This window comes from Pristiophorus japonicus, unplaced genomic scaffold (assembly GCF_044704955.1).
Source record: "Pristiophorus japonicus isolate sPriJap1 unplaced genomic scaffold, sPriJap1.hap1 HAP1_SCAFFOLD_334, whole genome shotgun sequence".
NCBI lineage: Eukaryota > Metazoa > Chordata > Chondrichthyes > Pristiophoridae > Pristiophorus > Pristiophorus japonicus.
The window spans coordinates 646,516-673,283 of record NW_027253150.1 but is presented as its reverse complement, the minus strand read 5'-3'; the positions used below and the strand labels follow the sequence as shown (position 1 = coordinate 673,283).

General features: G+C 43.4%; 23 non-coding genes across 23 annotated transcripts; all 23 read right to left on the bottom strand.

Moving 5' to 3' along the window:
* Positions 1-853: 853 nt before the first annotated feature.
* On the bottom strand, positions 854-935 carry trnas-aga (transfer RNA serine (anticodon AGA)). Its single transcript has one exon. It is a non-coding gene; the product is annotated as a tRNA-Ser (tRNA).
* Positions 936-1,151: 216 nt separating this feature from the next.
* trnad-guc (transfer RNA aspartic acid (anticodon GUC)) lies at positions 1,152-1,223 on the bottom strand. Its single transcript has one exon. It is a non-coding gene; the product is annotated as a tRNA-Asp (tRNA).
* Positions 1,224-2,803: 1,580 nt separating this feature from the next.
* On the bottom strand, positions 2,804-2,885 carry trnas-aga (transfer RNA serine (anticodon AGA)). Its single transcript has one exon. It is a non-coding gene; the product is annotated as a tRNA-Ser (tRNA).
* A 215-nt stretch (positions 2,886-3,100) lies between these two features.
* Positions 3,101-3,172, bottom strand: trnad-guc (transfer RNA aspartic acid (anticodon GUC)). The gene has a single exon. It is a non-coding gene; the product is annotated as a tRNA-Asp (tRNA).
* A 1,582-nt stretch (positions 3,173-4,754) lies between these two features.
* trnas-aga (transfer RNA serine (anticodon AGA)) lies at positions 4,755-4,836 on the bottom strand. The gene has a single exon. It is a non-coding gene; the product is annotated as a tRNA-Ser (tRNA).
* A 216-nt stretch (positions 4,837-5,052) lies between these two features.
* Positions 5,053-5,124, bottom strand: trnad-guc (transfer RNA aspartic acid (anticodon GUC)). The gene has a single exon. It is a non-coding gene; the product is annotated as a tRNA-Asp (tRNA).
* A 1,580-nt stretch (positions 5,125-6,704) lies between these two features.
* On the bottom strand, positions 6,705-6,786 carry trnas-aga (transfer RNA serine (anticodon AGA)). The gene has a single exon. It is a non-coding gene; the product is annotated as a tRNA-Ser (tRNA).
* Positions 6,787-8,654: 1,868 nt separating this feature from the next.
* On the bottom strand, positions 8,655-8,736 carry trnas-aga (transfer RNA serine (anticodon AGA)). The gene has a single exon. It is a non-coding gene; the product is annotated as a tRNA-Ser (tRNA).
* A 216-nt stretch (positions 8,737-8,952) lies between these two features.
* trnad-guc (transfer RNA aspartic acid (anticodon GUC)) lies at positions 8,953-9,024 on the bottom strand. The gene has a single exon. It is a non-coding gene; the product is annotated as a tRNA-Asp (tRNA).
* A 1,577-nt stretch (positions 9,025-10,601) lies between these two features.
* trnas-aga (transfer RNA serine (anticodon AGA)) lies at positions 10,602-10,683 on the bottom strand. The gene has a single exon. It is a non-coding gene; the product is annotated as a tRNA-Ser (tRNA).
* A 216-nt stretch (positions 10,684-10,899) lies between these two features.
* On the bottom strand, positions 10,900-10,971 carry trnad-guc (transfer RNA aspartic acid (anticodon GUC)). The gene has a single exon. It is a non-coding gene; the product is annotated as a tRNA-Asp (tRNA).
* A 1,577-nt stretch (positions 10,972-12,548) lies between these two features.
* trnas-aga (transfer RNA serine (anticodon AGA)) lies at positions 12,549-12,630 on the bottom strand. The gene has a single exon. It is a non-coding gene; the product is annotated as a tRNA-Ser (tRNA).
* A 216-nt stretch (positions 12,631-12,846) lies between these two features.
* trnad-guc (transfer RNA aspartic acid (anticodon GUC)) lies at positions 12,847-12,918 on the bottom strand. The gene has a single exon. It is a non-coding gene; the product is annotated as a tRNA-Asp (tRNA).
* A 1,581-nt stretch (positions 12,919-14,499) lies between these two features.
* On the bottom strand, positions 14,500-14,581 carry trnas-aga (transfer RNA serine (anticodon AGA)). Its single transcript has one exon. It is a non-coding gene; the product is annotated as a tRNA-Ser (tRNA).
* A 1,868-nt stretch (positions 14,582-16,449) lies between these two features.
* trnas-aga (transfer RNA serine (anticodon AGA)) lies at positions 16,450-16,531 on the bottom strand. Its single transcript has one exon. It is a non-coding gene; the product is annotated as a tRNA-Ser (tRNA).
* A 216-nt stretch (positions 16,532-16,747) lies between these two features.
* Positions 16,748-16,819, bottom strand: trnad-guc (transfer RNA aspartic acid (anticodon GUC)). The gene has a single exon. It is a non-coding gene; the product is annotated as a tRNA-Asp (tRNA).
* A 1,581-nt stretch (positions 16,820-18,400) lies between these two features.
* trnas-aga (transfer RNA serine (anticodon AGA)) lies at positions 18,401-18,482 on the bottom strand. The gene has a single exon. It is a non-coding gene; the product is annotated as a tRNA-Ser (tRNA).
* Positions 18,483-20,351: 1,869 nt separating this feature from the next.
* Positions 20,352-20,433, bottom strand: trnas-aga (transfer RNA serine (anticodon AGA)). The gene has a single exon. It is a non-coding gene; the product is annotated as a tRNA-Ser (tRNA).
* A 216-nt stretch (positions 20,434-20,649) lies between these two features.
* On the bottom strand, positions 20,650-20,721 carry trnad-guc (transfer RNA aspartic acid (anticodon GUC)). Its single transcript has one exon. It is a non-coding gene; the product is annotated as a tRNA-Asp (tRNA).
* Positions 20,722-22,301: 1,580 nt separating this feature from the next.
* Positions 22,302-22,383, bottom strand: trnas-aga (transfer RNA serine (anticodon AGA)). The gene has a single exon. It is a non-coding gene; the product is annotated as a tRNA-Ser (tRNA).
* Positions 22,384-24,251: 1,868 nt separating this feature from the next.
* On the bottom strand, positions 24,252-24,333 carry trnas-aga (transfer RNA serine (anticodon AGA)). The gene has a single exon. It is a non-coding gene; the product is annotated as a tRNA-Ser (tRNA).
* A 216-nt stretch (positions 24,334-24,549) lies between these two features.
* trnad-guc (transfer RNA aspartic acid (anticodon GUC)) lies at positions 24,550-24,621 on the bottom strand. Its single transcript has one exon. It is a non-coding gene; the product is annotated as a tRNA-Asp (tRNA).
* Positions 24,622-26,201: 1,580 nt separating this feature from the next.
* Positions 26,202-26,283, bottom strand: trnas-aga (transfer RNA serine (anticodon AGA)). The gene has a single exon. It is a non-coding gene; the product is annotated as a tRNA-Ser (tRNA).
* Positions 26,284-26,768: the final 485 nt, after the last annotated feature.

The following is a 26,768-nucleotide window of genomic DNA, read 5'->3' as shown; positions in this document are numbered from 1 at the left end:
TGTGTTAAAATAAATAGAAACCAGGAGTGGGGAAGAACCCACGGTGGAAAACCCTTTGAAGTTAAGGCCAACGACATAACCACTCGGTTATCCTGGCCCTGTGAGAGTTTGGATTCTGTCTCTGTGACAAACTGGGCTTCAACCCCAACCCCACATACAAACACATGCACATAGTCTTTTAGTGAGCATTTACGAACATTTTTAGTAATATTTACACGGGGGCAACTCTCCTACTCTGTTTCGAGTAATGCTCTGGGACCTTTCATATCCACCCGAGGGTGCAGACGGAGCTTCAATTTAACATTTCATCCGAAAGTCAACAGCTTCAACATTGCAAAATTCCCCAAGTGCTGCACTTGAGTGTTAGCCAAGATGATATGCTCAAGTCCAAGGAGTGCGACTTGAACACACAAACTCCTGATTCAGTCGAGAATGCTGCCACTGAACCAAAGCCGATACAAAAGTTCACAACCGTATTATTTTCCCCAAGTCTTTTTTATAAGTTCCAGGACATACCAAATTCATGGTGATGATTTCCACAGACAGTTGCACATACACAGAGACAAAAATAGAGATAGACAGACACAGAGACACACATAAGCAAAAATTTACACGCACCAACGGGCATGCACAGCTGCCTTAGACATCTCGAGGGATAGACAGGCTGAATCAGTGTCGCAACTTTGACTGATTGTTGCGATTTGTTAATCGGATGTATCGTGAATGTTGCAGATTAATAAAAATGAGAACAAATGTCAGTGTTGAAAGGTCTGGGACGTTATTCCAATTATCACATGATCAGTTTGGTAGAGAACTGGTTAAATTGTGAAATGGAATGAAAAATGCTGCGAATCGTAGTCGGCAGGATTCGAACGTGCGCGGGAAAATCCCAATGGATTTCTAGTCCATCGCCTTAACCACTCGGCCACGACTACTGTGTCGCTAACTTTTTAAACGTTACTCAGAAAAAACTCAGTCATCCATCTCTGTGCAGCAGACGGCCAAAGAATCCTGAAAAAGTCTCCGTTTGCTAAAAATCTGGAAGAGGCAAACTCCTCCACATGTATTTTCACAGTTCGATTTCGCTCTGGAATTTTTAATATGTATCTACCAAGAAACAGAAGTAAAAATCAACATTTTGAAACATCTGCCTCCCCGTCGGGGAATTGAACCCCGGTCTCCCGCGTGACAGGCGGGGATACTCACCACTATACTAACGAGGAACTGACGGATAGCTGCTCTGTCGGAGCAGGAATCGAGCTGTGAACAGAACTGGACACCATGAGAAGTCGACAGACACATTGAGAGACAGAGACAAACCGACAAACAGGGAGAAACAGACACCGAGATAGAGACAACGAGAGACAGAAAGTGTGAGACTGAGAAGGAGAGGCAGATTGGGTGAGAAAAAGACTCAAACACATACAGAGACAGAGATTTGTGTGTTTGATCTATTAAGAAAGAAAGGGAAAGAGTGAGAGAAAGACAATGATAAAGACAGTGACAAGGAGAGAGACAGATAGAGAGAAAGAGATAGAGACTAAAATAGAAAATGATGGAAATACTTCTCAGGTTAGAGGCAGGGACTAACAGAGACAGGCAAAGAAATGGACAGACCGAAATGATGGGAAAGAGAGAGCCAGTCAGACAAAGAATCTGAGAGAATCCCATTGGAATAGACGTGGGCACCGTGAGAAAGAGACAGATTGAGAGATTGGGACAAACGGAGAAACAGTGACAGACAGAGTGAGTCAGACTGAGAGAGACAAAGACTCAGACATACAAACACATACACAGCTCTGTGGAGAGAGAGAGAGAGGCAGAGACCGAGCGACACAGATACATTTCACAATTTCATTTCATTATCGGTTCAGAGTGACACATAGTTATAGAAAATTGTTGATTCAACCGATGAAAATCGGACATCACTGATCAGAATGGGAGGAAATCTGCGTAAAATAAATAGAAACCAGGAGTGGGGAAGAACCCACGGTGGAAAACCCTTTGAAGTTTAAGGCCAACGACATAACCACTCGGTTATCCTGGCCCTGTGAGAGTTTGGATTCTGTCTCTGTGACAAACTGGGCTTCAACCCCAACCCCACATACAAACACATGCACATAGTCTTTTAGTGAGCATTTACGAACATTTTGAGGAATATTGACACGGGGGCAACTCTCCTACTCTGTTTCGAGTAATGCTCTGGGACCTTTCATATCCACCCGAGGGTGCAGACGGAGCTTCAATTTAACATTTCATCCGAAAGTCAACAGCTTCAACATTGCAAAATTCCCCAAGTGCTGCACTTGAGTGTTAGCCAAGATGATATGCTCAAGTCCAAGGAGTGCGACTTGAACACACAAACTCCTGATTCAGTCGAGAATGCTGCCACTGAACCAAAGCCGATACAAAAGTTCACAACCGTATTATTTTCCCCAAGTCTTTTTTATAAGTTCCAGGACATACCAAATTCATGGTGATGATTTCCACAGACAGTTGCACATACACAGAGACAAAAATAGAGATAGACAGACACAGAGACACACATAAGCAAAAATTTACACGCACCAACGGGCATGCACAGCTGCCTTAGACATCTCGGGGGATAGACAGGCTGAATCAGTGTCGCAACTTTGACTGATTGTTGCGATTTTTTAATCGGATGTATCGTGAATATTGCAGATGAATAAAAATGAGAACAAATGTCAGTGTTGAAAGGTCTGGGACGTTATTCCAATTATCACATGATCAGTTTGGTAGCGAACTGGTTAAATTGTGAAATGGAATGAAAAATGCTGCGAATCGTAGTCGGCAGGATTCGAACCTGCGCGGGAAAATCCCAATGGATTTCTAGTCCATCGCCTTAACCACTCGGCCACGACTACGGTGTCGCTGGCTTTTTAAACGTTACTCAGAAAAAACTCAGTCATCCATCTCTGTGCAGCAGACGGCCAAAGAATCCTGAAAAAGTCTCCTTTGCTAAAAATCTGGAAGAGGCAAACTCCTCCACATGTATTTTCACAGTTCGATTTCGCTCTGGAATTTTTAATATGTATCTACCAAGAAACAGAAGTAAAAATCAACATTTTGAAACATCTGCCTCCCCGTCGGGGAATTGAACCCCGGTCTCCCGCGTGACAGGCGGGGATACTCAGCACTATACTAACGAGGAACTGACGGATAGCTGCTCTGTCAGAGCAGGAATCGAGCTGTGAACAGAACTGGACACCATGAGAAGTCGACAGACACATTGAGAGACAGAGACAAACCGACAAACAGGGAGAGACAGACACCGAGATAGAGACAACGAGAGACAGAAAGTGTGAGACTGAGAAGGAGAGGCAGATTGGTGAGAAAAAGACTCAAACACATACAGAGACAGAGATTTGTGTGTTTGATCTATTAAGAAAGAAAGGGAAAGAGTGAGAGAAAGACAATGATAAAGACAATGACAAGGAGAGAGACAGATAGAGAGAAAGAGATAGAGACTAAAATAGAAAATGATGGAAATACTTCTCAGGTTAGAGGCAGGGACTAACAGAGACAGGCAAAGAAATGGACAGACCGAAATGATGGGAAAGAGAGAGCCAGTCAGACAAAGAATCTGAGAGAATCCCATTGGAACAGACGTGGGCACCGTGAGAAAGAGACAGATTGAGAGACTGAGACAAACGGAGAAACAGGGACCGACAGAGTGAGTCAGACTGAGAGAGACAAAGACTCAGACATACAAACACATACACAGCTCTGTGTAGAGAGAGAGAGAGAGGCAGAGACCGAGCGACACAGATACATTTCACAATTTCATTTCATTATCGGTTCAGAGTGACACATAGTTACAGAAAATTGTTGATTCAACCGATGAAAATCGGACATCACTGATCAGAATGGGAGGAAATTTGTGTTAAAATAAATAGAAACCAGGAGTGGGGAAGAACCCAAGGTGGAAAACCCTTTGAAGTTAAGGCCAACGACATAACCACTCGGTTATCCTGGCACTGTGAGAGTTTGGATTCAGTCTCTGTGACAAACTGGGCTTCAACCCCAACCCCACATACAAACACATGCACATAGTCTTTTAGTGAGCATTTACGAACATTTTTAGTAATATTTACACGGGGGCAACTCTCCTACTCTGTTTCGAGTAATGCACTGGGACCTTTCATATCCACCCGAGGGTGCAGACGGAGCTTCAATTTAACATTTCATCCGAAAGTCAACAGCTTCAACATTGCAAAATTCCCCAAGTGCTGCACTTGAGTGTTAGCCAAGATAATAATGCTCAAGTCCAAGGAGTGCGAGTTGAACACACAAACTCCTGATTCAGTCGAGAATGCTGCCACTGAACCAAAGCCGATACAAAAGTTCACAACCGTATTATTTTCCCCAAGTCTTTTTTATAAGTTCCAGGACATACCAAATTCATGGTGATGATTTCCACAGACAGTTGCACATACACAGAGACAAAAATAGAGATAGACAGACACAGAGACACATATAACCAAAAATTTACACGCACCAACGGGCATGCACAGATGCCTCAGACATCTCGAGGGATAGACAGGCTGAATCACTGTCGCAACTTTGACTGATTGTTGCGATTTTTTAAACGGATGTATCGTGAATATTGCAGATTAATAAAAATGAGAACAAATGTCAGTGTTGAAAGGTGTGGGACGTTATTCCAATTATCACATGATCAGTTTGGTCGAGAACTGTTTAAATTGTGAAATGGAATGAAAAATGCTGAGAATCGTAGTCGGCAGGATTCGAACCTGCGTGGGAAAATCCCAATGGATTTCTAGTCCATCGCCTTAACCACTCGGCCACGACTACTGTGTCGCTGGCTTTTTAAACGTTACTCAGAAAAAACTCAGTCATCCATCTCTGTGCAGCAGACGGCCAAAGAATCCTGAAAAAGTCTCCGTTTGCTAAAAATCTGGAAGAGGCAAACTCCTCTACCTGTATTTTCACAGTTCGATTTCGCTCTGAAATTTTTAATATGTATCTACCAAGAAACAGAAGTAAAAATCAACATTTTGAAACATCTGCCTCCCCGTCGGGGAATTGAACCCCGGTCTCCCGCGTGACAGGCGGGGATACTCACCACTACACTAACGAGGAACTGACGGATAGCTGCTCTGTCGGAGCAGGAATCGAGCTGTGAACAGAACTGGACACCATGAGAAGTCGACAGACACATTGAGAGACAGAGACAAACCGACAAACAGGGAGAGACAGACACCGAGATAGAGACAATGAGAGACAGAAAGTGTGAGACTGAGAAGGAGAGGCAGATTGGGTGAGAAAAAGACTCAAACACATACAGAGACAGAGATTTGTGTGTTTGATCTATTATGAGAGAAAGGGAAAGAGTGAGAGAAAGACAATGATAAAGACAGTGACAAGGAGAGAGACAGATAGAGAGAAAGAGATAGAGACTAAAACTGAAAATGATGGAAATACTTCTCAGGTTAGAGGCAGGGACTAACAGAGACAGGCAAAGAAATGGACAGACCGAAATGATGGGAAAGAGAGAGGCAGTCAGACAAAGAATCTGAGAGAATCCCATTGGAACAGACGTGGGCACCGTGAGAAAGAGACAGATTGAGAGACTGAGACAAACGGAGAAACAGGGACAGACAGAGTGAGTCAGACTGAGAGAGACAAAGACTCAGACATACAAACACATACACAGCTCTGTGTAGAGAGAGAGAGAGGCAGAGACCGAGCGACACAGATACATTTCACAATTTCATTTCATTATCGGTTCAGAGTGACACATAGTTACAGAAAATTGTTGATTCAACCGATGAAAATCGGACATCACTGATCAGAATGGGAGGAAATTTGTGTTAAAATAAATAGAAACCAGGAGTGGCGAAGAACCCACGGTGGAAAACCCTTTGAAGTTAAGGCCAACGACATAACCACTCGGTTATCCTGGCCCTGTGAGAGCTTGGATTCTGTCTCTGTGACAAACTGGGCTTCAACCCCAACCCCACATACAAACACATGCACATAGTCTTTTAGTGAGCATTTACGAACATTTTTAGTAATATTTACACGGGGGCAACTCTCCTACTCTGTTTCGAGTAATGCTCTGGGACCTTTCATATCCACCCGAGGGTGCAGACGGAGCTTCAATTTAACATTTCATCCGAAAGTCAACAGCTTCAACATTGCAAAATTCCCCAAGTGCTGCACTTGAGTGTTAGCCAAGATGATATGCTCAAGTCCAAGGAGTGCGACTTGAACACACAAACTCCTGATTCAGTCGAGAATGCTGCCACTGAACCAAAGCCGATACAAAAGTTCACAACCGTATTATTTTCCCCAAGTCTTTTTTATAAGTTCCAGGACATACCAAATTCATGGTGATGATTTCCACAGACAGTTGCACATACACAGAGACAAAAATAGAGATAGACAGACAGAGAGACACATATAACCAAAAATTTACACGCACCAACGGGCATGCACAGATGCCTCAGACATCTCGAGGGATAGACAGGCTGAATCACTGTCGCAACTTTGACTGATTGTTGCGATTTTTTAAACGGATGTATCGTGAATATTGCAGATTAATAAAAATGAGAACAAATGTCAGTGTTGAAAGGTGTGGGACGTTATTCCAATTATCACATGATCAGTTTGGTCGAGAACTGGTTAAATTGTGAAATGGAATGAAAAATGCTGAGAATCGTAGTCGGCAGGATTCGAACCTGCGCGGGAAAATCCCAATGGATTTCTAGTCCATCGCCTTAACCACTCGGCCACGACTACTGTGTCGCTGGCTTTTTAAACGTTACTCAGAAAAAACTCAGTCATCCATCTCTGTGCAGCAGACGGCCAAAGAATCCTGAAAAAGTCTCCGTTTGCTAAAAATCTGGAAGAGGCAAACTCCTCCACATGTATTTTCACAGTTCGATTTCGCTCTGGAATTTTTAAAATGTATCTACCAAGAAACAGAAGTAAAAATCAACATTTCGAAACATCTGCCTCCCCGTCGGGGAATTGAACCCCGGTCGCTCGCGTGACAGGCGGGGATACTCAGCACTATACTAACGAGGAACTGACGGATAGCTGCTCTGTCGGAGCAGGAATCGAGCTGTGAACAGAACTGGACACCATGAGAAGTCGACAGACACATTGAGAGACAGATACAAACCGACAAACAGGGAGAGACAGACACCGAGATAGAGACAACGAGAGACAGAAAGTGTGAGACTGAGAAGGAGAGGCAGATTGGGTGAGAAAAAGACTCAAACACATACAGAGACAGAGATTTGTGTGTTTGATCTATTAAGAGAGAAAGGGAAAGAGTGAGAGAAAGACAATGATAAAGACAGTGACAAGGAGAGAGACAGATAGAGAGAAAGAGATAGAGACTAAAACAGAAAATGATGGAAATACTTCTCAGGTTAGAGGCAGGGACTAACAGAGACAGGCAAAGAAATGGACAGACCGAAATGATGGGAAAGAGAGAGCCAGTCAGACAAAGAATCTGAGAGAATCCCATTGGAACAGACGTGGGCACCGTGAGAAAGAGACAGATTGAGAGACTGAGACAAACGGAGAAACAGGGACAGACAGAGTGAGTCAGACTGAGAGAGACAAAGACTCAGACATACAAACACATACACAGCTCTGTGGAGAGAGAGAGAGAGGCAGAGACCGAGCGACACAGATACATTTCACAATTTCATTTCATTATCGGTTCAGAGTGACACATAGTTACAGAAAATTGTTGATTCAACCGATGAAAATCGGACATCACTGATCAGAATGGGAGGAAATTTGTGTTAAAATAAATAGAAAAAAGGAGTGGGGAAGAACCCACGGTGGAAAACCCTTTGAAGTTAAGGCCAACGACATAACCACTCGGTTATCCTGGCCCTGTGAGAGTTTGGATTCTGTCTCTGTGACAAACTGGGCTTCAACCCCAACCCCACATACAAACACATGCACATAGTCTTTTAGTGAGCATTTACGAACATTTTTAGTAATATTTACACGGGGGCAACTCTCCTACTCTGTTTCGAGTAATGCTCTGGGACCTTTCATATCCACCCGAGGGTGCAGACAGAGCTTCAATTTAACATATCATCCGAAAGTCAACAGCTTCAACATTGCAAAATTCCCCAAGTGCTGCACTTGAGTGTTAGCCAAGATGATATGCTCAAGTCCAAGGAGTGCGACTTGAACACACAAACTCCTGATTCAGTCGAGAATGCTGCCACTGAACCAAAGCCGATACAAAAGTTCACAACCGTATTATTTTCCCCAAGTCTTTTTTATAAGTTCCAGGACATACCAAATTCATGGTGATGATTTCCACAGACAGTTGCACATACACAGAGACAAAAATAGAGATAGACAGACACAGAGACACATATAACCAAAAATTTACACGCACCAACGGGCATGCACAGATGCCTTAGACATCTCGAGGCATAGACAGGCTGAATCACTGTCGCAACTTTGACTGATTGTTGCGATTTTTTAATCGGATGTATCGTGAATATTGCAGATTAATAAAAATGAGAACAAATGTCAGTGTTGAAAGGTGTGGGACGTTATTCCAATTATCACATGATCAGTTTGGTCGAGAACTGGTTAAATTGTGAAATGGAATGAAAAATGCTGAGAATCGTAGTCGGCAGGATTCGAACCTGCGCGGGAAAATCCCAATGGATTTCTAGTCCATCGCCTTAACCACTCGGCCACGACTACTGTGTCGCTGGCTTTTTAAACAATACTCAGAAAAAACTCAGTCATCCATCTCTGTGCAGCAGACGGCCAAAGAATCCTGAAAAAGTCTCCGTTTGCTAAAAATCTGGAAGAGGCAAACTCCTCTACCTGTATTTTCACAATTCGATTTCGCTCTAGAATTTTTAATATGTATCTACCAAGAAACAGAAGTAAAAATCAACATTTTGAAACATCTGCCTCCCCGTCGGGGAATTGAACCCCGGTCTCCCGCGTGACAGGCGTGGATACTCACCACTATACTAACGAGGAACTGACGGATAGCTGCTCTGTCGGAGCAGGAATCGAGCTGTGAACAGAACTGGACACCATGAGAAGTCGACAGACACATTGAGAGACAGAGACAAACCGACAAACAGGGAGAGACAGACACCGAGACAGAGACAACGAGAGACAGAAAGTGTGAGACTGAGAAGGAGAGGCAGATTGGGTGAGAAAAAGACTCAAACACATACAGAGACAGAGATTTGTGTGTTTGATCTATTAAGAGAGAAAGGGAAAGAGTGAGTGAAAGACAATGATAAAGACAGTGACAAGGAGAGAGACAGATAGAGAGAAAGAGATAGAGACTAAAACAGAAAATGATGGAAATACTTCTCAGGTTAGATGCAGGGACTAACAGAGACAGGCAAATAAATGGACAGACCGAAATGATGGGAAAGAGAGAGCCAGTCAGACAAAGAATCTGAGAGAATCCCATTGGAACAGACGTGGGCACCGTGAGAAAGAGACAGATTGAGAGACTGAGACAAACGGAGAAACAGGGACAGACAGAGTGAGTCAGACTGAGAGAGACAAAGACTCAGACATACAAACACATACACAGCTCTGTGGAGAGAGAGAGGCAGAGACCGAGCGACACAGATACATTTCACAATTTCATTTCATTATCGATTCAGATTGACACATAGTTACAGAAAATTGTTGATTCAACCGATGAAAATCGGACATCACTGATCAGAATGGGAGGAAATCTGTGTTAAAATAAATAGAAACCAGGAGTGGGGAAGAACCCACGGTGGAAAACCCTTTGAAGTTTAAGGCCAACGACATAACCACTCGGTTATCCTGGCCCTGTGAGAGCTTGGATTCTGTCTCTGTGACAAACTGTGCTTCAACCCCAACCCCACATACAAACACATGCACATAGTCTTTTAGTGAGCATTTACGAACATTTTTAGTAATATTTACACGGGGGCAACTCTCCTACTCTGTTTCGAGTAATGCACTGGGAACTTTCATATCCACCCGAGGGTGCAGACGGAGCTTCAATTTAACATTTCATCCGAAAGTCAACAGCTTCAACATTGCAAAATTCCCCAAGTGCTGCACTTGAGTGTTAGCCAAGATGATATGCTCAAGTCCAAGGAGTGCGACTTGAACACACAAACTCCTGATTCAGTCGAGAATGCTGCCACTGAACCAAAGCCGATACAAAAGTTCACAACCGTATTATTTTCCCCAAGTCTTTTTTATAAGTTCCAGGACATACCAAATTCATGGTGATGATTTCCACAGACAGTTGCACATACACAGAGACAAAAATAGAGATAGACAGACACAGAGACACACATAACCACAAATTTACACGCACCAACGGGCATGCACAGATGCCTTAGACATCTCGAGGGATAGACAGGCTGAATCACTGTCGCAACTTTGACTGATTGTTGCGATTTTTTAATCGGATGTATCGTGAATATTGCAGATTAATAAAAATGAGAACAAATGTCAGTGTTGAAAGGTGTGGGACGTTATTCCAATTATCACATGATCAGTTTGGTCGAGAACTGGTTAAATTGTGAAATGGAATGAAAAATGCTGAGAATCGTAGTCGGCAGGATTCGAACCTGCGCATGAAAATCCCAATGGATTTCTAGTCCATCGCCTTAACCACTCGGCCACGACTACTGTGTCGCTGGCTTTTTAAACAATACTCAGAAAAAACTCAGTCATCCATCTCTGTGCAGCAGACGGCCAAAGAATCCTGAAAAAGTCTCCGTTTGCTAAAAATCTGGAAGAGGCAAACTCCTCTACCTGTATTTTCACAATTCGATTTCGCTCTAGAATTTTTAATATGTATCTACCAAGAAACAGAAGTAAAAATCAACATTTTGAAACATCTGCCTCCCCGTCGGGGAATTGAACCCCGGTCTCCCGCGTGACAGGCGTGGATACTCACCACTATACTAACGAGGAACTGACGGATAGCTGCTCTGTCGGAGCAGGAATCGAGCTGTGAACAGAACTGGACACCATGAGAAGTCGACAGACACATTGAGAGACAGAGACAAACCGACAAACAGGGAGAGACAGACACCGAGACAGAGACAACGAGAGACAGAAAGTGTGAGACTGAGAAGGAGAGGCAGATTGGGTGAGAAAAAGACTCAAACACATACAGAGACAGAGATTTGTGTGTTTGATCTATTAAGAGAGAAAGGGAAAGAGTGAGTGAAAGACAATGATAAAGACAGTGACAAGGAGAGAGACAGATAGAGAGAAAGAGATAGAGACTAAAACAGAAAATGATGGAAATACTTCTCAGGTTAGATGCAGGGACTAACAGAGACAGGCAAATAAATGGACAGACCGAAATGATGGGAAAGAGAGAGCCAGTCAGACAAAGAATCTGAGAGAATCCCATTGGAACAGACGTGGGCACCGTGAGAAAGAGACAGATTGAGAGACTGAGACAAACGGAGAAACAGGGACAGACAGAGTGAGTCAGACTGAGAGAGACAAAGACTCAGACATACAAACACATACACAGCTCTGTGGAGAGAGAGAGGCAGAGACCGAGCGACACAGATACATTTCACAATTTCATTTCATTATCGATTCAGATTGACACATAGTTACAGAAAATTGTTGATTCAACCGATGAAAATCGGACATCACTGATCAGAATGGGAGGAAATCTGTGTTAAAATAAATAGAAACCAGGAGTGGGGAAGAACCCACGGTGGAAAACCCTTTGAAGTTTAAGGCCAACGACATAACCACTCGGTTATCCTGGCCCTGTGAGAGCTTGGATTCTGTCTCTGTGACAAACTGTGCTTCAACCCCAACCCCACATACAAACACATGCACATAGTCTTTTAGTGAGCATTTACGAACATTTTTAGTAATATTTACACGGGGGCAACTCTCCTACTCTGTTTCGAGTAATGCACTGGGAACTTTCATATCCACCCGAGGGTGCAGACGGAGCTTCAATTTAACATTTCATCCGAAAGTCAACAGCTTCAACATTGCAAAATTCCCCAAGTGCTGCACTTGAGTGTTAGCCAAGATGATATGCTCAAGTCCAAGGAGTGCGACTTGAACACACAAACTCCTGATTCAGTCGAGAATGCTGCCACTGAACCAAAGCCGATACAAAAGTTCACAACCGTATTATTTTCCCCAAGTCTTTTTTATAAGTTCCAGGACATACCAAATTCATGGTGATGATTTCCACAGACAGTTGCACATACACAGAGACAAAAATAGAGATAGACAGACACAGAGACACACATAACCACAAATTTACACGCACCAACGGGCATGCACAGATGCCTTAGACATCTCGAGGGATAGACAGGCTGAATCACTGTCGCAACTTTGACTGATTGTTGCGATTTTTTAATCGGATGTATCGTGAATATTGCAGATTAATAAAAATGAGAACAAATGTCAGTGTTGAAAGGTGTGGGACGTTATTCCAATTATCACATGATCAGTTTGGTCGAGAACTGGTTAAATTGTGAAATGGAATGAAAAATGCTGAGAATCGTAGTCGGCAGGATTCGAACCTGCGCATGAAAATCCCAATGGATTTCTAGTCCATCGCCTTAACCACTCGGCCACGACTACTGTGTTGCTGGCTTTTTAAACGTTACTCAGAAAAAACTCAGTCATCCATCTCTGTGCAGCAGACGGCCAAAGAATCCTGAAAAAGTCTCCGTTTGCTAAAAATCTGGAAGGGGCAAACTCCTCTACCTGTATTTTCACAGTTCGATTTCGCTCTGGAATTTTTAATATGCATCAACCAAGAAACAGAAGTAAAAATCAACATTTTGAAACATCTGCCTCCCCGTCGGGGAATTGAACCCCGGTCTCCCGCGTGACAGGCGGGGATACTCACCACTATACTAACGAGGAACTGACGGATAGCTGCTCTGTCGGAGCAGGAATCGAGCTGTGAACAGAACTGGACACCATGAGAAGTCGACAGACACATTGAGAGACAGAGACAAACCGACAAACAGGGAGAGACAGACACCGAGACAGAGACAACGAGAGACAGAAAGTGTGATTCTGAGAAGGAGAGGCAGATTGGGTGAGAAAAAGACTCAAACACATACAGAGACAGAGATTTGTGTGTTTGATCTATTAAGAGAGAAAGGGAAAGAGTGAGTGAAAGACAATGATAAAGACAGTGACAAGGAGAGAGACAGATAGAGAGAAAGAGATAGAGACTAAAACAGAAAATGATGGAAATACTTCTCAGGTTAGATGCAGGGACTAACAGAGACAGGCAAATAAATGGACAGACCGAAATGATGGGAAAGAGAGAGCCAGTCAGACAAAGAATCTGAGAGAATCCCATTGGAACAGACGTGGGCACCGTGAGAAAGAGACAGATTGAGAGACTGAGACAAACGGAGAAACAGGGACAGACAGAGTGAGTCAGACTGAGAGAGACAAAGACTCAGACATACAAACACATACACAGCTCTGTGGAGAGAGAGAGAGAGGCAGAGACCGAGCGACACAGATACATTTCACAATTTCATTTCATTATCGGTTCAGAGTTACACATAGTTACAGAAAATTGTTGATTCAACCGATGAAAATCGGACATCACTGATCAGAATGGGAGGAAATCTGTTTTAAAATAAATAGAAACCAGGAGTGGGGAAGAACCCACGGTGGAAAACCCTTTGAAGTTTAAGGCCAACGACATAACCACTCGGTTATCCTGGCCCTGTGAGAGCTTGGATTCTGTCTCTGTGACAAACTGTGCTTCAACCCCAACCCCACATACAAACACATGCACATAGTCTTTTAGTGAGCATTTACGAACATTTTTAGTAATATTTACACGGGGGCAACTCTCCTACTCTGTTTCGAGTAATGCTCTGGGACCTTTCATATCCACCCGAGGGTGCAGACGGAGCTTCAATTTAACATTTCATCCGAAAGTCAACAGCTTCAACATTGCAAAATTCCCCAAGTGCTGCACTTGAGTGTTAGCCAAGATGATATGCTCAAGTCCAAGGAGTGCGACTTGAAGACACAAACTCCTGATTCAGTCGAGAATGCTGCCACTGAACCGAAGCCGATACAAAAGTTCACAACCGTATTATTTTCCCCAAGTCTTTTTTATAAGTTCCAGGACATACCAAATTCATGGTGATGATTTCCACAGACAGTTGCACATACACAGAGACAAAAATAGAGATAGACAGACACAGAGACACACATAACCAAAAATTTACACGCACCAACGGGAATGCACAGCTGCCTTAGACATCTCGAGGGATAGACAGGCTGAATCAGTATCGCAACTTTGACTGATTGTTGCGATTTTTTAATCGGATGTATCGTGAATATTGCAGATTAATAAAAATGAGAACAAATGTCAGTGTTGAAAGGTGTGGGACGTTATTCCAATTATCACATGATCAGTTTGGTAGAGAACTGGTTAAATTGTGAAATGGAACGAAAAATGCTGCGAATCGTAGTCGGCAGGATTCGAACCTGCGCGGGAAAATCCCAATGGATTTCTAGTCCATCGCCTTAACCACTCGGCCACGACTACTGTGTCGCTGGCTTTTTAAACGTTACTCAGAAAAAACTCAGTCATCCATCTCTGTGCAGCAGACGGCCAAAGAATCCTGAAAAAGTCTCCGTTTGCTAAAAATCTGGAAGAGGCAAACTCCTCCACATGTATTTTCACAGTTCGATTTCGCTCTGGAATTTTTAAAATGTATCTACCAAGAAACAGAAGTAAAAATCAACATTTTGAAACATCTGCCGCCCCGTCGGGGAATTGAACCCCGGTCGCCCGCGTGACAGGCGGGGATACTCAGCACTATACTAACGAGGAACTGACGGATAGCTGCTCTGTCGGAGCAGGAATCGAGCTGTGAACAGAACTGGACACCATGAGAAGTCGACAGACACATTGAGAGACAGATACAAACCGACAAACAGGGAGAGACAGACACCGAGATAGAGACAACGAGAGACAGAAAGTGTGAGACTGAGAAGGAGAGGCAGATTGGGTGAGAAAAAGACTCAAACACATACAGAGACAGAGATTTGTGTGTTTGATCTATTAAGAGAGAAAGGGAAAGAGTGAGAGAAAGACAATGATAAAGACAGTGACAAGGAGAGAGACAGATAGAGAGAAAGAGATAGAGACTAAAACAGAAAATGATGGAAATACTTCTCAGGTTAGAGGCAGGGACTAACAGAGACAGGCAAAGAAATGGACAGACCGAAATGATGGGAAAGAGAGAGCCAGTCAGACAAAGAATCTGAGAGAATCGCATTGGAACAGACGTGGGCACCGTGAGAAAGAGACAGATTGAGAGACTGAGACAAACGGAGAAACAGGGACAGACAGAGTGAGTCAGACTGAGAGAGACAAAGACTCAGACATACAAACACATACACAGCTCTGTGTAGAGAGAGAGAGAGGCAGAGACCGAGCGACAGAGATACATTTCACAATTTCATTTCCTTATCGGTTCAGAGTGACACATAGTTACAGAAAATTGTTGATTCAACCGATGAAAATCGGACATCACTGATCAGAATGGGAGGAAATTTGTGTTAAAATAAATACAAACCAGGAGTGGGGAAGAACCCACGGTGGAAAACCCTTTGATGTTAAGGCCAACGACATAACCACTCGGTTATCCTGGCCCTGTGAGAGTTTGGATTCTGTCTCTGTGACAAACTGGGCTTCAACCCCAACCCCACATACAAACAAATGCACATAGTCTTTTAGTGAGCATTTTCGAACATTTTGAGGAATATTGACACGAGGGCAACTCTCCTACTCTGTTTTGAGTAATGCACTGGGAACTTTCATATCCACCCGAGGGTGCAGACGGAGCTTCAATTTAACATTTCATCCGAAAGTCAACAGCTTCAACATTGCAAAATTCCCCAAGTGCTGCACTTGAGTGTTAGCCAAGATGATATGCTCAAGTCTCAGGAGTGCGACTTGAACACACAAACTCCTGATTCAGTCGAGAATGCTGCCACTGAACCAAAGCCGATACAAAAGTTCACAACCGTATTATTTTCCCCAAGTCTTTTTTATAAGTTCCAGGACATACCAAATTCATGGTGATGATTTCCACAGACAGTTGCACATACACAGAGACAAAAATAGAGATAGACAGACACAGAGACACATATAACCAAAAATTTACACGCACCAACGGGCATGCACAGATGCCTTAGACATCTCGAGGGATAGACAGGCTGAATCACTGTCGCAACTTTGACTGATTGTTGCGATTTTTTAAACGGATGTATCGTGAATATTGCAGATTAATAAAAATGAGAACAAATGTCAGTGTTGAAAGGTGTGGGACGTTATTCCAATTATCACATGATCAGTTTGTTCGAGAACTGGTTAAATTGTGAAATGGAATGAAAAATGCTGAGAATCGTAGTCGGCAGGATTCGAACCTGCGCGGGAAAATCCCAAGGGATTTCTAGTCCATCGCCTTAACCACTCGGCCACGACTACTGTGTCGCTGGCTTTTTAAACGTTACTCAGAAAAAACTCAGTCATCCATCTCTGTGCAGCAGATGGCCAAAGAATCCTGAAAAAGTCTCCGTTTGCTAAAAATCTGGAAGAGGCAAACTCCTCTACCTGTAGTTTCACAGTTCGATTTCGCTCTGGAATTTTTAATATGTATCTACCAAGAAACAGAAGTAAAAATCAACATTTTGAAACATCTGCCTCCCCGTCGGGGAATTGAACCCCGGTCTCCCGCGTGACAGGCGGGGATACTCACCACTACACTAACGAGGAACTGACGGATAGCTGCTCTGTCGGAGCAGGAATCGAGCTGTGAACAGAACTGGACACCATGAGAAGTCGACAGACACATTGAGAGACAGAGACAAACCGACAAACAGGGAGAGACAGACACCGAGATAGAGACAATGAGAGACAGAAAGTGTGAGACTGAGAAGGAGAGGCAGATTGGGTGAGAAAAAGACTCAAACACATACAGAGACAGAGATTTGTGTGTTTGATCTATTAAGAGAGAAAGGGAAAGAGTGAGAGAAAGACAATGATAAAGACAGTGACAAGGAGAGAGACAGATAGAGAGAAAGAGATAGAGACTAAAACAGAAAATGATGGAAATACTTCTCAGTTTAGAGGCAGGGACTAACAGAGACAGGCAAAGAAATGGACAGACCGAAATGATGGGAAAGAGAGAGCCAGTCAGACAAAGAATCTGAGAGAATCCCATTGGAACAGACGTGGGCACCGTGAGAAAGAGACAGATTGAGAGACTGAGACAAACGGAGAAACAGGGACAGACAGAGTGAGTCAGACTGAGAGAGACAAAGACTCAGACATACAAACACATACACAGCTCTGTGTAGAGAGAGAGAGAGGCAGAGACCGAGCGACAGAGATACATTTCACAATTTCATTTCATTATCGGTTCAGAGTGACACATAGTTACAGAAAATTGTTGATTCAACCGATGAAAATCGGACATCACTGATCAGAATGGGAGGAAATTTGTGTTAAAATAAATACAAACCAGGAGTGGGGAAGAACCCACGGTGGAAAACCCTTTGAAGTTTAAGGCCAACGACATAACCACTCGGTTATCCTGGCCCTGTGAGAGTTTGGATTCTGTCTCTGTGACAAACTGGGCTTCAACCCCAACCCCACATACAAACAAATGCACATAGTCTTTTAGTGAGCATTTACGAACATTTTGAGGAATATTGACACGGGGGCAACTCTCCTACTCTGTTTTGAGTAATGCACTGGGAACTTTCATATCCACCCGAGGGTGCAGACGGAGCTTCAATTTAACATTTCATCCGAAAGTCAACAGCTTCAACATTGCAAAATTCCCCAAGTGCTGCACTTGAGTGTTAGCCAAGATGATATGCTCAAGTCCAAGGAGTGCGACTTGAACACACAAACTCCTGATTCAGTCGAGAATGCTGCCACTGAACCAAAGCCGATACAAAAGTTCACAACCGTATTATTTTCCCCAAGTCTTTTTTATAAGTTCCAGGACATACCAAATTCATGGTGATGATTTCCACAGACAGTTGCACATACACAGAGACAAAAATAGAGATAGACAGACACAGAGACACATATAACCAAAAATTTACACGCACCAACGGGCATGCACAGATGCCTTAGACATCTCGAGGGATAGACAGGCTGAATCACTGTCGCAACTTTGACTGATTGTTGCAATTTTTTAAACGGATGTATCGTGAATATTGCAGATTAATAAAAATGAGAACAAATGTCAGTGTTGAAAGGTGTGGGACGTTATTCCAATTATCACATGATCAGTTTGTTCGAGAACTGGTTAAATTGTGAAATGGAATGAAAAATGCTGAGAATCGTAGTCGGCAGGATTCGAACCTGCGCGGGAAAATCCCAATGGATTTCTAGTCCATCGTCTTAACCACTCGGCCACGACTACTGTGTCGCTGGCTTTTTAAACGTTACTCAGAAAAAACTCAGTCATCCATCTCTGTGCAGCAGATGGCCAAAGAATCCTGAAAAAGTCTGCGTTTGCTAAAAATCTGGAAGAGGCAAACTCCTCGACCTGTAGTTTCACAGTTCGATTTCGCTCTGGAATTTTTAATATGTATCTACCAAGAAACAGAAGTAAAAATCAACATTTTGAAACATCTGCCTCCCCGTCGGGGAATTGAACCCCGGTCTGCCGCGTGACAGGCGGGGATACTCACCACTACACTAACGAGGAACTGACGGATAGCTGCTCTGTCGGAGCAGGAATCGAGCTGTGAACAGAACTGGACACCATGAGAAGTCGACAGACACATTGAGAGACAGAGACAAACCGACAAACAGGGAGAGACAGACACCGAGATAGAGACAATGAGAGACAGAAAGTGTGAGACTGAGAAGGAGAGGCAGATTGGGTGAGAAAAAGACTCAAACACATACAGAGACAGAGATTTGTGTGTTTGATCTATTAAGAGAGAAAGGGAAAGAGTGAGAGAAAGACAATGATAAAGACAGTGACAAGGAGAGAGACAGATAGAGAGAAAGAGATAGAGACTAAAACAGAAAATGATGGAAATACTTCTCAGTTTAGAGGCAGGGACTTACAGAGACAGGCAAAGAAATGGACAGACCGAAATGATGGGAAAGAGAGAACCAGTCAGACAAAGAATCTGAGAGAATCCCATTGGAACAGACGTGGGCACCGTGAGAAAGAGACAGATTGAGAGACTGAGACAAACGGAGAAACAGGGACAGACAGAGTGAGTCAGACTGAGAGAGACAAAGACTCAGACATACAAACACATACACAGCTCTGTGGAGAGAGAGAGAGAGGCAGAGACCGAGCAACACAGATACATTTCACAATTTCATTTCATTATCGATTCAGAGTGACACATAGTTACAGAAAATTGTTGATTCAACCGATGAAAATCGGACATCACTGATCAGAATGGGAGGAAATCTGTGTTAAAATAAATAGAAACCAGGAGTGGGGAAGAACCCACGGTGGAAAACCCTTTGAAGTTTAAGGCCAACGACATAACCACTCGGTTATCCTGGCCCTGTGAGAGCTTGGATTCTGTTTCTGTGACAAACTGGGCTTCAACCCCAACCCCACATACAAACACATGCACATAGTCTTTTAGTGAGCATTTACGAACATTTTGAGGAATATTGACATGGGGGCAACTCTCCTACTCTGTTTCGAGTAATGCTCTGGGACCTTTCATATCCACCCGAGGGTGCAGACGGAGCTTCAATTTAACATTTCATCCGAAAGTCAACAGCTTCAACATTGCAAAATTCCCCAAGTGCTGCACTTGAGTGTTAGCCAAGATGATATGCTCAAGTCCAAGGAGTGCGACTTGAACACACAAACTCCTGATTCCGTCGAGAATGCTGCCACTGAACCAAAGCCGATACAAAAGTTCACAACCGTATTATTTTCCCCAAGTCTTTTTTATAAGTTCCAGGACATACCAAATTCATGGTGATGATTTCCACAGACAGTTGCACATACACAGAGACAAAAATAGAGATAGACAGACACAGAGACACAAATAACCAAAAATTTACACGCACCAACGGGAATGCACAGCTGCCTTAGACATCTCGAGGGATAGACAGGCTGAATCAGTATCGCAACTTTGACTGATTGTTGCGATTTTTTAATCGGATGTATCGTGAATATTGCAGATTAATAAAAATGAGAACAAATGTCAGTGTTGAAAGGTGTGGGACGTTATTCCAATTATCACATGATCAGTTTGGTAGAGAACTGGTTAAATTGTGAAATGGAACGAAAAATGCTGCGAATCGTAGTCGGCAGGATTCGAACCTGCGCGGGAAAATCCAAATGGATTTCTAGTCCATCGCCTTAACCACTCGGCCACGACTACTGTGTCGCTGGCTTTTTAAACGTTACTCAGAAAAAACTCAGTCATCCATCTCTGTGCAGCAGACGACCAAAGAATCCTGAAAAAGTCTCCGTTTGCTAAAAATCTGGAAGAGGCAAACTCCTCCACATGTATTTTCACAGTTCGATTTCGCTCTGGAATTTTTAAAATGTATCTACCAAGAAACAGAAGTAAAAATCAACATTTTGAAACATCTGCCTCCCCGTCGGGGAATTGAACCCCGGTCTCCCGCGTGACAGGCGGGGATACTCAGCACTATACTAACGAGGAACTGACGGATGCTGCTCTGTCGGAGCAGGAATCGAGCTGTGAACAGAACTGGACACCATGAGAAGTCGACAGACACATTGAGAGACAGATACAAACCGACAAACAGGGAGAGACAGACACCGAGATAGAGACAACGAGAGACAGAAAGTGTGAGACTGAGAAGGAGAGGCAGATTGGGTGAGAAAAAGACTCAAACACATACAGAGACAGAGATTTGTGTGTTTGATCTATTAAGAGAGAAAGGGAAAGAGTGAGAGAAAGACAATGATAAAGACAGTGACAAGGAGAGAGACAGATAGAGAGAAAGAGATAGAGACTAAAACAGAAAATGATGGAAATACTTCTCAGGTTAGAGGCAGGGACTAACAGAGACAGGCAAAGAAATGGACAGACCGAAATGATGGGAAAGAGAGAGCCAGTCAGACAAAGAATCTGAGAGAATCCCATTGGAACAGACGTGGGCACCGTGAGAAAGAGACAGATTGAGAGACTGAGACAAACGGAGAAACAGGGACAGACAGAGTGAGTCAGACTGAGAGAGACAAAGACTCAGACATACAAACACATACACAGCTCTGTGTAGAGAGAGAGAGAGGCAGAGACCGAGCGACAGAGATACATTTCACAATTTCATTTCATTATCGGTTCAGAGTGACACATAGTTACAGAAAATTGTTGATTCAACCGATGAAAATCGGACATCACTGATCAGAATGGGAGGAAATTTGTGTTAAAATAAATACAAACCAGGAGTGGGGAAGAACCCACGGTGGAAAACCCTTTGAAGTTTAAGGCCAACGACATAACCACTCGGTTATCCTGGCCCTGTGAGAGTTTGGATTCTGTCTCTGTGACAAACTGGGCTTCAACCCCAACCCCACATACAAACACATGCACATAGTCTTTTAGTGAGCATTTACGAACATTTTTAGTAATATTTACACGGGGGCAACTCTCCTACTCTGTTTCGAGTAATGCTCTGGGACCTTTCATATCCACCCGAGGGTGCAGACGGAGCTTCAATTTAACATTTCATCCGAAAGTCAACAGCTTCAACATTGCAAAATTCCCCAAGTGCTGCACTTGAGTGTTAGCCAAGATGATATGCTCAAGTCCAAGGAGTGCGACTTGAAGACACAAACTCCTGATTCAGTCGAGAATGCTGCCACTGAACCGAAGCCGATACAAAAGTTCACAACCGTATTATTTTCCCCAAGTCTTTTTTATAAGTTCCAGGACATACCAAATTCATGGTGATGATTTCCACAGACAGTTGCACATACACAGAGACAAAAATAGAGATAGACAGACACAGAGACACACATAACCAAAAATTTACACGCACCAACGGGAATGCACAGCTGCCTTAGACATCTCGAGGGATAGACAGGCTGAATCAGTATCGCAACTTTGACTGATTGTTGCGATTTTTTAATCGGATGTATCGTGAATATTGCAGATTAATAAAAATGAGAACAAATGTCAGTGTTGAAAGGTGTGGGACGTTATTCCAATTATCACATGATCAGTTTGGTAGAGAACTGGTTAAATTGTGAAATGGAACGAAAAATGCTGCGAATCGTAGTCGGCAGGATTCGAACCTGCGCGGGAAAATCCCAATGGATTTCTAGTCCATCGCCTTAACCACTCGGCCACGACTACTGTGTCGCTGGCTTTTTAAACGTTACTCAGAAAAAACTCAGTCATCCATCTCTGTGCAGCAGACGGCCAAAGAATCCTGAAAAAGTCTCCGTTTGCTAAAAATCTGGAAGAGGCAAACTCCTCCACATGTATTTTCACAGTTCGATTTCGCTCTGGAATTTTTAAAATGTATCTACCAAGAAACAGAAGTAAAAATCAACATTTTGAAACATCTGCCGCCCCGTCGGGGAATTGAACCCCGGTCGCCCGCGTGACAGGCGGGGATACTCAGCACTATACTAACGAGGAACTGACGGATAGCTGCTCTGTCGGAGCAGGAATCGAGCTGTGAACAGAACTGGACACCATGAGAAGTCGACAGACACATTGAGAGACAGATACAAACCGACAAACAGGGAGAGACAGACACCGAGATAGAGACAACGAGAGACAGAAAGTGTGAGACTGAGAAGGAGAGGCAGATTGGGTGAGAAAAAGACTCAAACACATACAGAGACAGAGATTTGTGTGTTTGATCTATTAAGAGAGAAAGGGAAAGAGTGAGAGAAAGACAATGATAAAGACAGTGACAAGGAGAGAGACAGATAGAGAGAAAGAGATAGAGACTAAAACAGAAAATGATGGAAATACTTCTCAGGTTAGAGGCAGGGACTAACAGAGACAGGCAAAGAAATGGACAGACCGAAATGATGGGAAAGAGAGAGCCAGTCAGACAAAGAATCTGAGAGAATCGCATTGGAACAGACGTGGGCACCGTGAGAAAGAGACAGATTGAGAGACTGAGACAAACGGAGAAACAGGGACAGACAGAGTGAGTCAGACTGAGAGAGACAAAGACTCAGACATACAAACACATACACAGCTCTGTGTAGAGAGAGAGAGAGGCAGAGACCGAGCGACAGAGATACATTTCACAATTTCATTTCCTTATCGGTTCAGAGTGACACATAGTTACAGGAAATTGTTGATTCAACCGATGAAAATCGGACATCACTGATCAGAATGGGAGGAAATTTGTGTTAAAATAAATACAAACCAGGAGTGGGGAAGAACCCACGGTGGAAAACCCTTTGATGTTAAGGCCAACGACATAACCACTCGGTTATCCTGGCCCTGTGAGAGTTTGGATTCTGTCTCTGTGACAAACTGGGCTTCAACCCCAACCCCACATACAAACAAATGCACATAGTCTTTTAGTGAGCATTTTCGAACATTTTGAGGAATATTGACACGAGGGCAACTCTCCTACTCTGTTTTGAGTAATGCACTGGGAACTTTCATATCCACCCGAGGGTGCAGACGGAGCTTCAATTTAACATTTCATCCGAAAGTCAACAGCTTCAACATTGCAAAATTCCCCAAGTGCTGCACTTGAGTGTTAGCCAAGATGATATGCTCAAGTCTCAGGAGTGCGACTTGAACACACAAACTCCTGATTCAGTCGAGAATGCTGCCACTGAACCAAAGCCGATACAAAAGTTCACAACCGTATTATTTTCCCCAAGTCTTTTTTATAAGTTCCAGGACATACCAAATTCATGGTGATGATTTCCACAGACAGTTGCACATACACAGAGACAAAAATAGAGATAGACAGACACAGAGACACATATAACCAAAAATTTACACGCACCAACGGGCATGCACAGATGCCTTAGACATCTCGAGGGATAGACAGGCTGAATCACTGTCGCAACTTTGACTGATTGTTGCGATTTTTTAAACGGATGTATCGTGAATATTGCAGATTAATAAAAATGAGAACAAATGTCAGTGTTGAAAGGTGTGGGACGTTATTCCAATTATCACATGATCAGTTTGTTCGAGAACTGGTTAAATTGTGAAATGGAATGAAAAATGCTGAGAATCGTAGTCGGCAGGATTCGAACCTGCGCGGGAAAATCCCAAGGGATTTCTAGTCCATCGCCTTAACCACTCGGCCACGACTACTGTGTCGCTAGCTTTTTAAACGTTACTCAGAAAAAACTCAGTCATCCATCTCTGTGCAGCAGACGGCCAAAGAATCCTGAAAAAGTCTCCGTTTGCTAAAAATCTGGAAGAGGCAAACTCCTCCACATGTATTTTCACAGTTCGATTTCGCTCTGGAATTTTTAAAATGTATCTACCAAGAAACAGAAGTAAAAATCAACATTTTGAAACATCTGCCTCCCCGTCGGGGAATTGAACCCCGGTCTCCCGCGTGACAGGCGGGGATACTCAGCACTATACTAACGAGGAACTGACGGATGCTGCTCTGTCGGAGCAGGAATCGAGCTGTGAACAGAACTGGACACCATGAGAAGTCGACAGACACATTGAGAGACAGATACAAACCGACAAACAGGGAGAGACAGACACCGAGATAGAGACAACGAGAGCCAGAAAGTGTGAGACTGAGAAGGAGAGGCAGATTGGGTGAGAAAAAGACTCAAACACATACAGAGACAGAGATTTGTGTGTTTGATCTATTAAGAGAGAAAGGGAAAGAGTGAGAGAAAGACAATGATAAAGACAGTGACAAGGAGAGAGACAGATAGAGAGAAAGAGATAGAGACTAAAACAGAAAATGATGGAAATACTTCTCAGGTTAGAGGCAGGGACTAACAGAGACAGGCAAAGAAATGGACAGACCGAAATGATGGGAAAGAGAGAGCCAGTCAGACAAAGAATCTGAGAGAATCCCATTGGAACAGACGTGGGCACCGTGAGAAAGAGACAGATTGAGAGACTGAGACAAACGGAGAAACAGGGACAGACAGAGTGAGTCAGACTGAGAGAGACAAAGACTCAGACATACAAACACATACACAGCTCTGTGTAGAGAGAGAGAGAGGCAGAGACCGAGCGACAGAGATACATTTCACAATTTCATTTCATTATCGGTTCAGAGTGACACATAGTTACAGAAAATTGTTGATTCAACCGATGAAAATCGGACATCACTGATCAGAATGGGAGGAAATTTGTGTTAAAATAAATACAAACCAGGAGTGGGGAAGAACCCACGGTGGAAAACCCTTTGAAGTTTAAGGCCAACGACATAACCACTCGGTTATCCTGGCCCTGTGAGAGTTTGGATTCTGTCTCTGTGACAAACTGGGCTTCAACCCCAACCCCACATACAAACAAATGCACATAGTCTTTTAGTGAGCATTTACGAACATTTTGAGGAATATTGACACGGGGGCAACTCTCCTACTCTGTTTTGAGTAATGCACTGGGAACTTTCATATCCACCCGAGGGTGCAGACGGAGCTTCAATTTAACATTTCATCCGAAAGTCAACAGCTTCAACATTGCAAAATTCCCCAAGTGCTGCACTTGAGTGTTAGCCAAGATGATATGCTCAAGTCCAAGGAGTGCGACTTGAACACACAAACTCCTGATTCAGTCGAGAATGCTGCCACTGAACCAAAGCCGATACAAAAGTTCACAACCGTATTATTTTCCCCAAGTCTTTTTTATAAGTTCCAGGACATACCAAATTCATGGTGATGATTTCCACAGACAGTTGCACATACACAGAGACAAAAATAGAGATAGACAGACACAGAGACACATATAACCAAAAATTTACACGCACCAACGGGCATGCACAGATGCCTTAGACATCTCGAGGGATAGACAGGCTGAATCACTGTCGCAACTTTGACTGATTGTTGCAATTTTTTAAACGGATGTATCGTGAATATTGCAGATTAATAAAAATGAGAACAAATGTCAGTGTTGAAAGGTGTGGGACGTTATTCCAATTATCACATGATCAGTTTGTTCGAGAACTGGTTAAATTGTGAAATGGAATGAAAAATGCTGAGAATCGTAGTCGGCAGGATTCGAACCTGCGCGGGAAAATCCCAATGGATTTCTAGTCCATCGCCTTAACCACTCGGCCACGACTACTGTGTCGCTGGCTTTTTAAACGTTACTCAGAAAAAACTCAGTCATCCATCTCTGTGCAGCAGATGGCCAAAGAATCCTGAAAAAGTCTGCGTTTGCTAAAAATCTGGAAGAGGCAAACTCCTCGACCTGTAGTTTCACAGTTCGATTTCGCTCTGGAATTTTTAATATGTATCTACCAAGAAACAGAAGTAAAAATCAACATTTTGAAACATCTGCCTCCCCGTCGGGGAATTGAACCCCGGTCTGCCGCGTGACAGGCGGGGATACTCACCACTACACTAACGAGGAACTGACGGATAGCTGCTCTGTCGGAGCAGGAATCGAGCTGTGAACAGAACTGGACACCATGAGAAGTCGACAGACACATTGAGAGACAGAGACAAACCGACAAACAGGGAGAGACAGACACCGAGATAGAGACAATGAGAGACAGAAAGTGTGAGACTGAGAAGGAGAGGCAGATTGGGTGAGAAAAAGACTCAAAC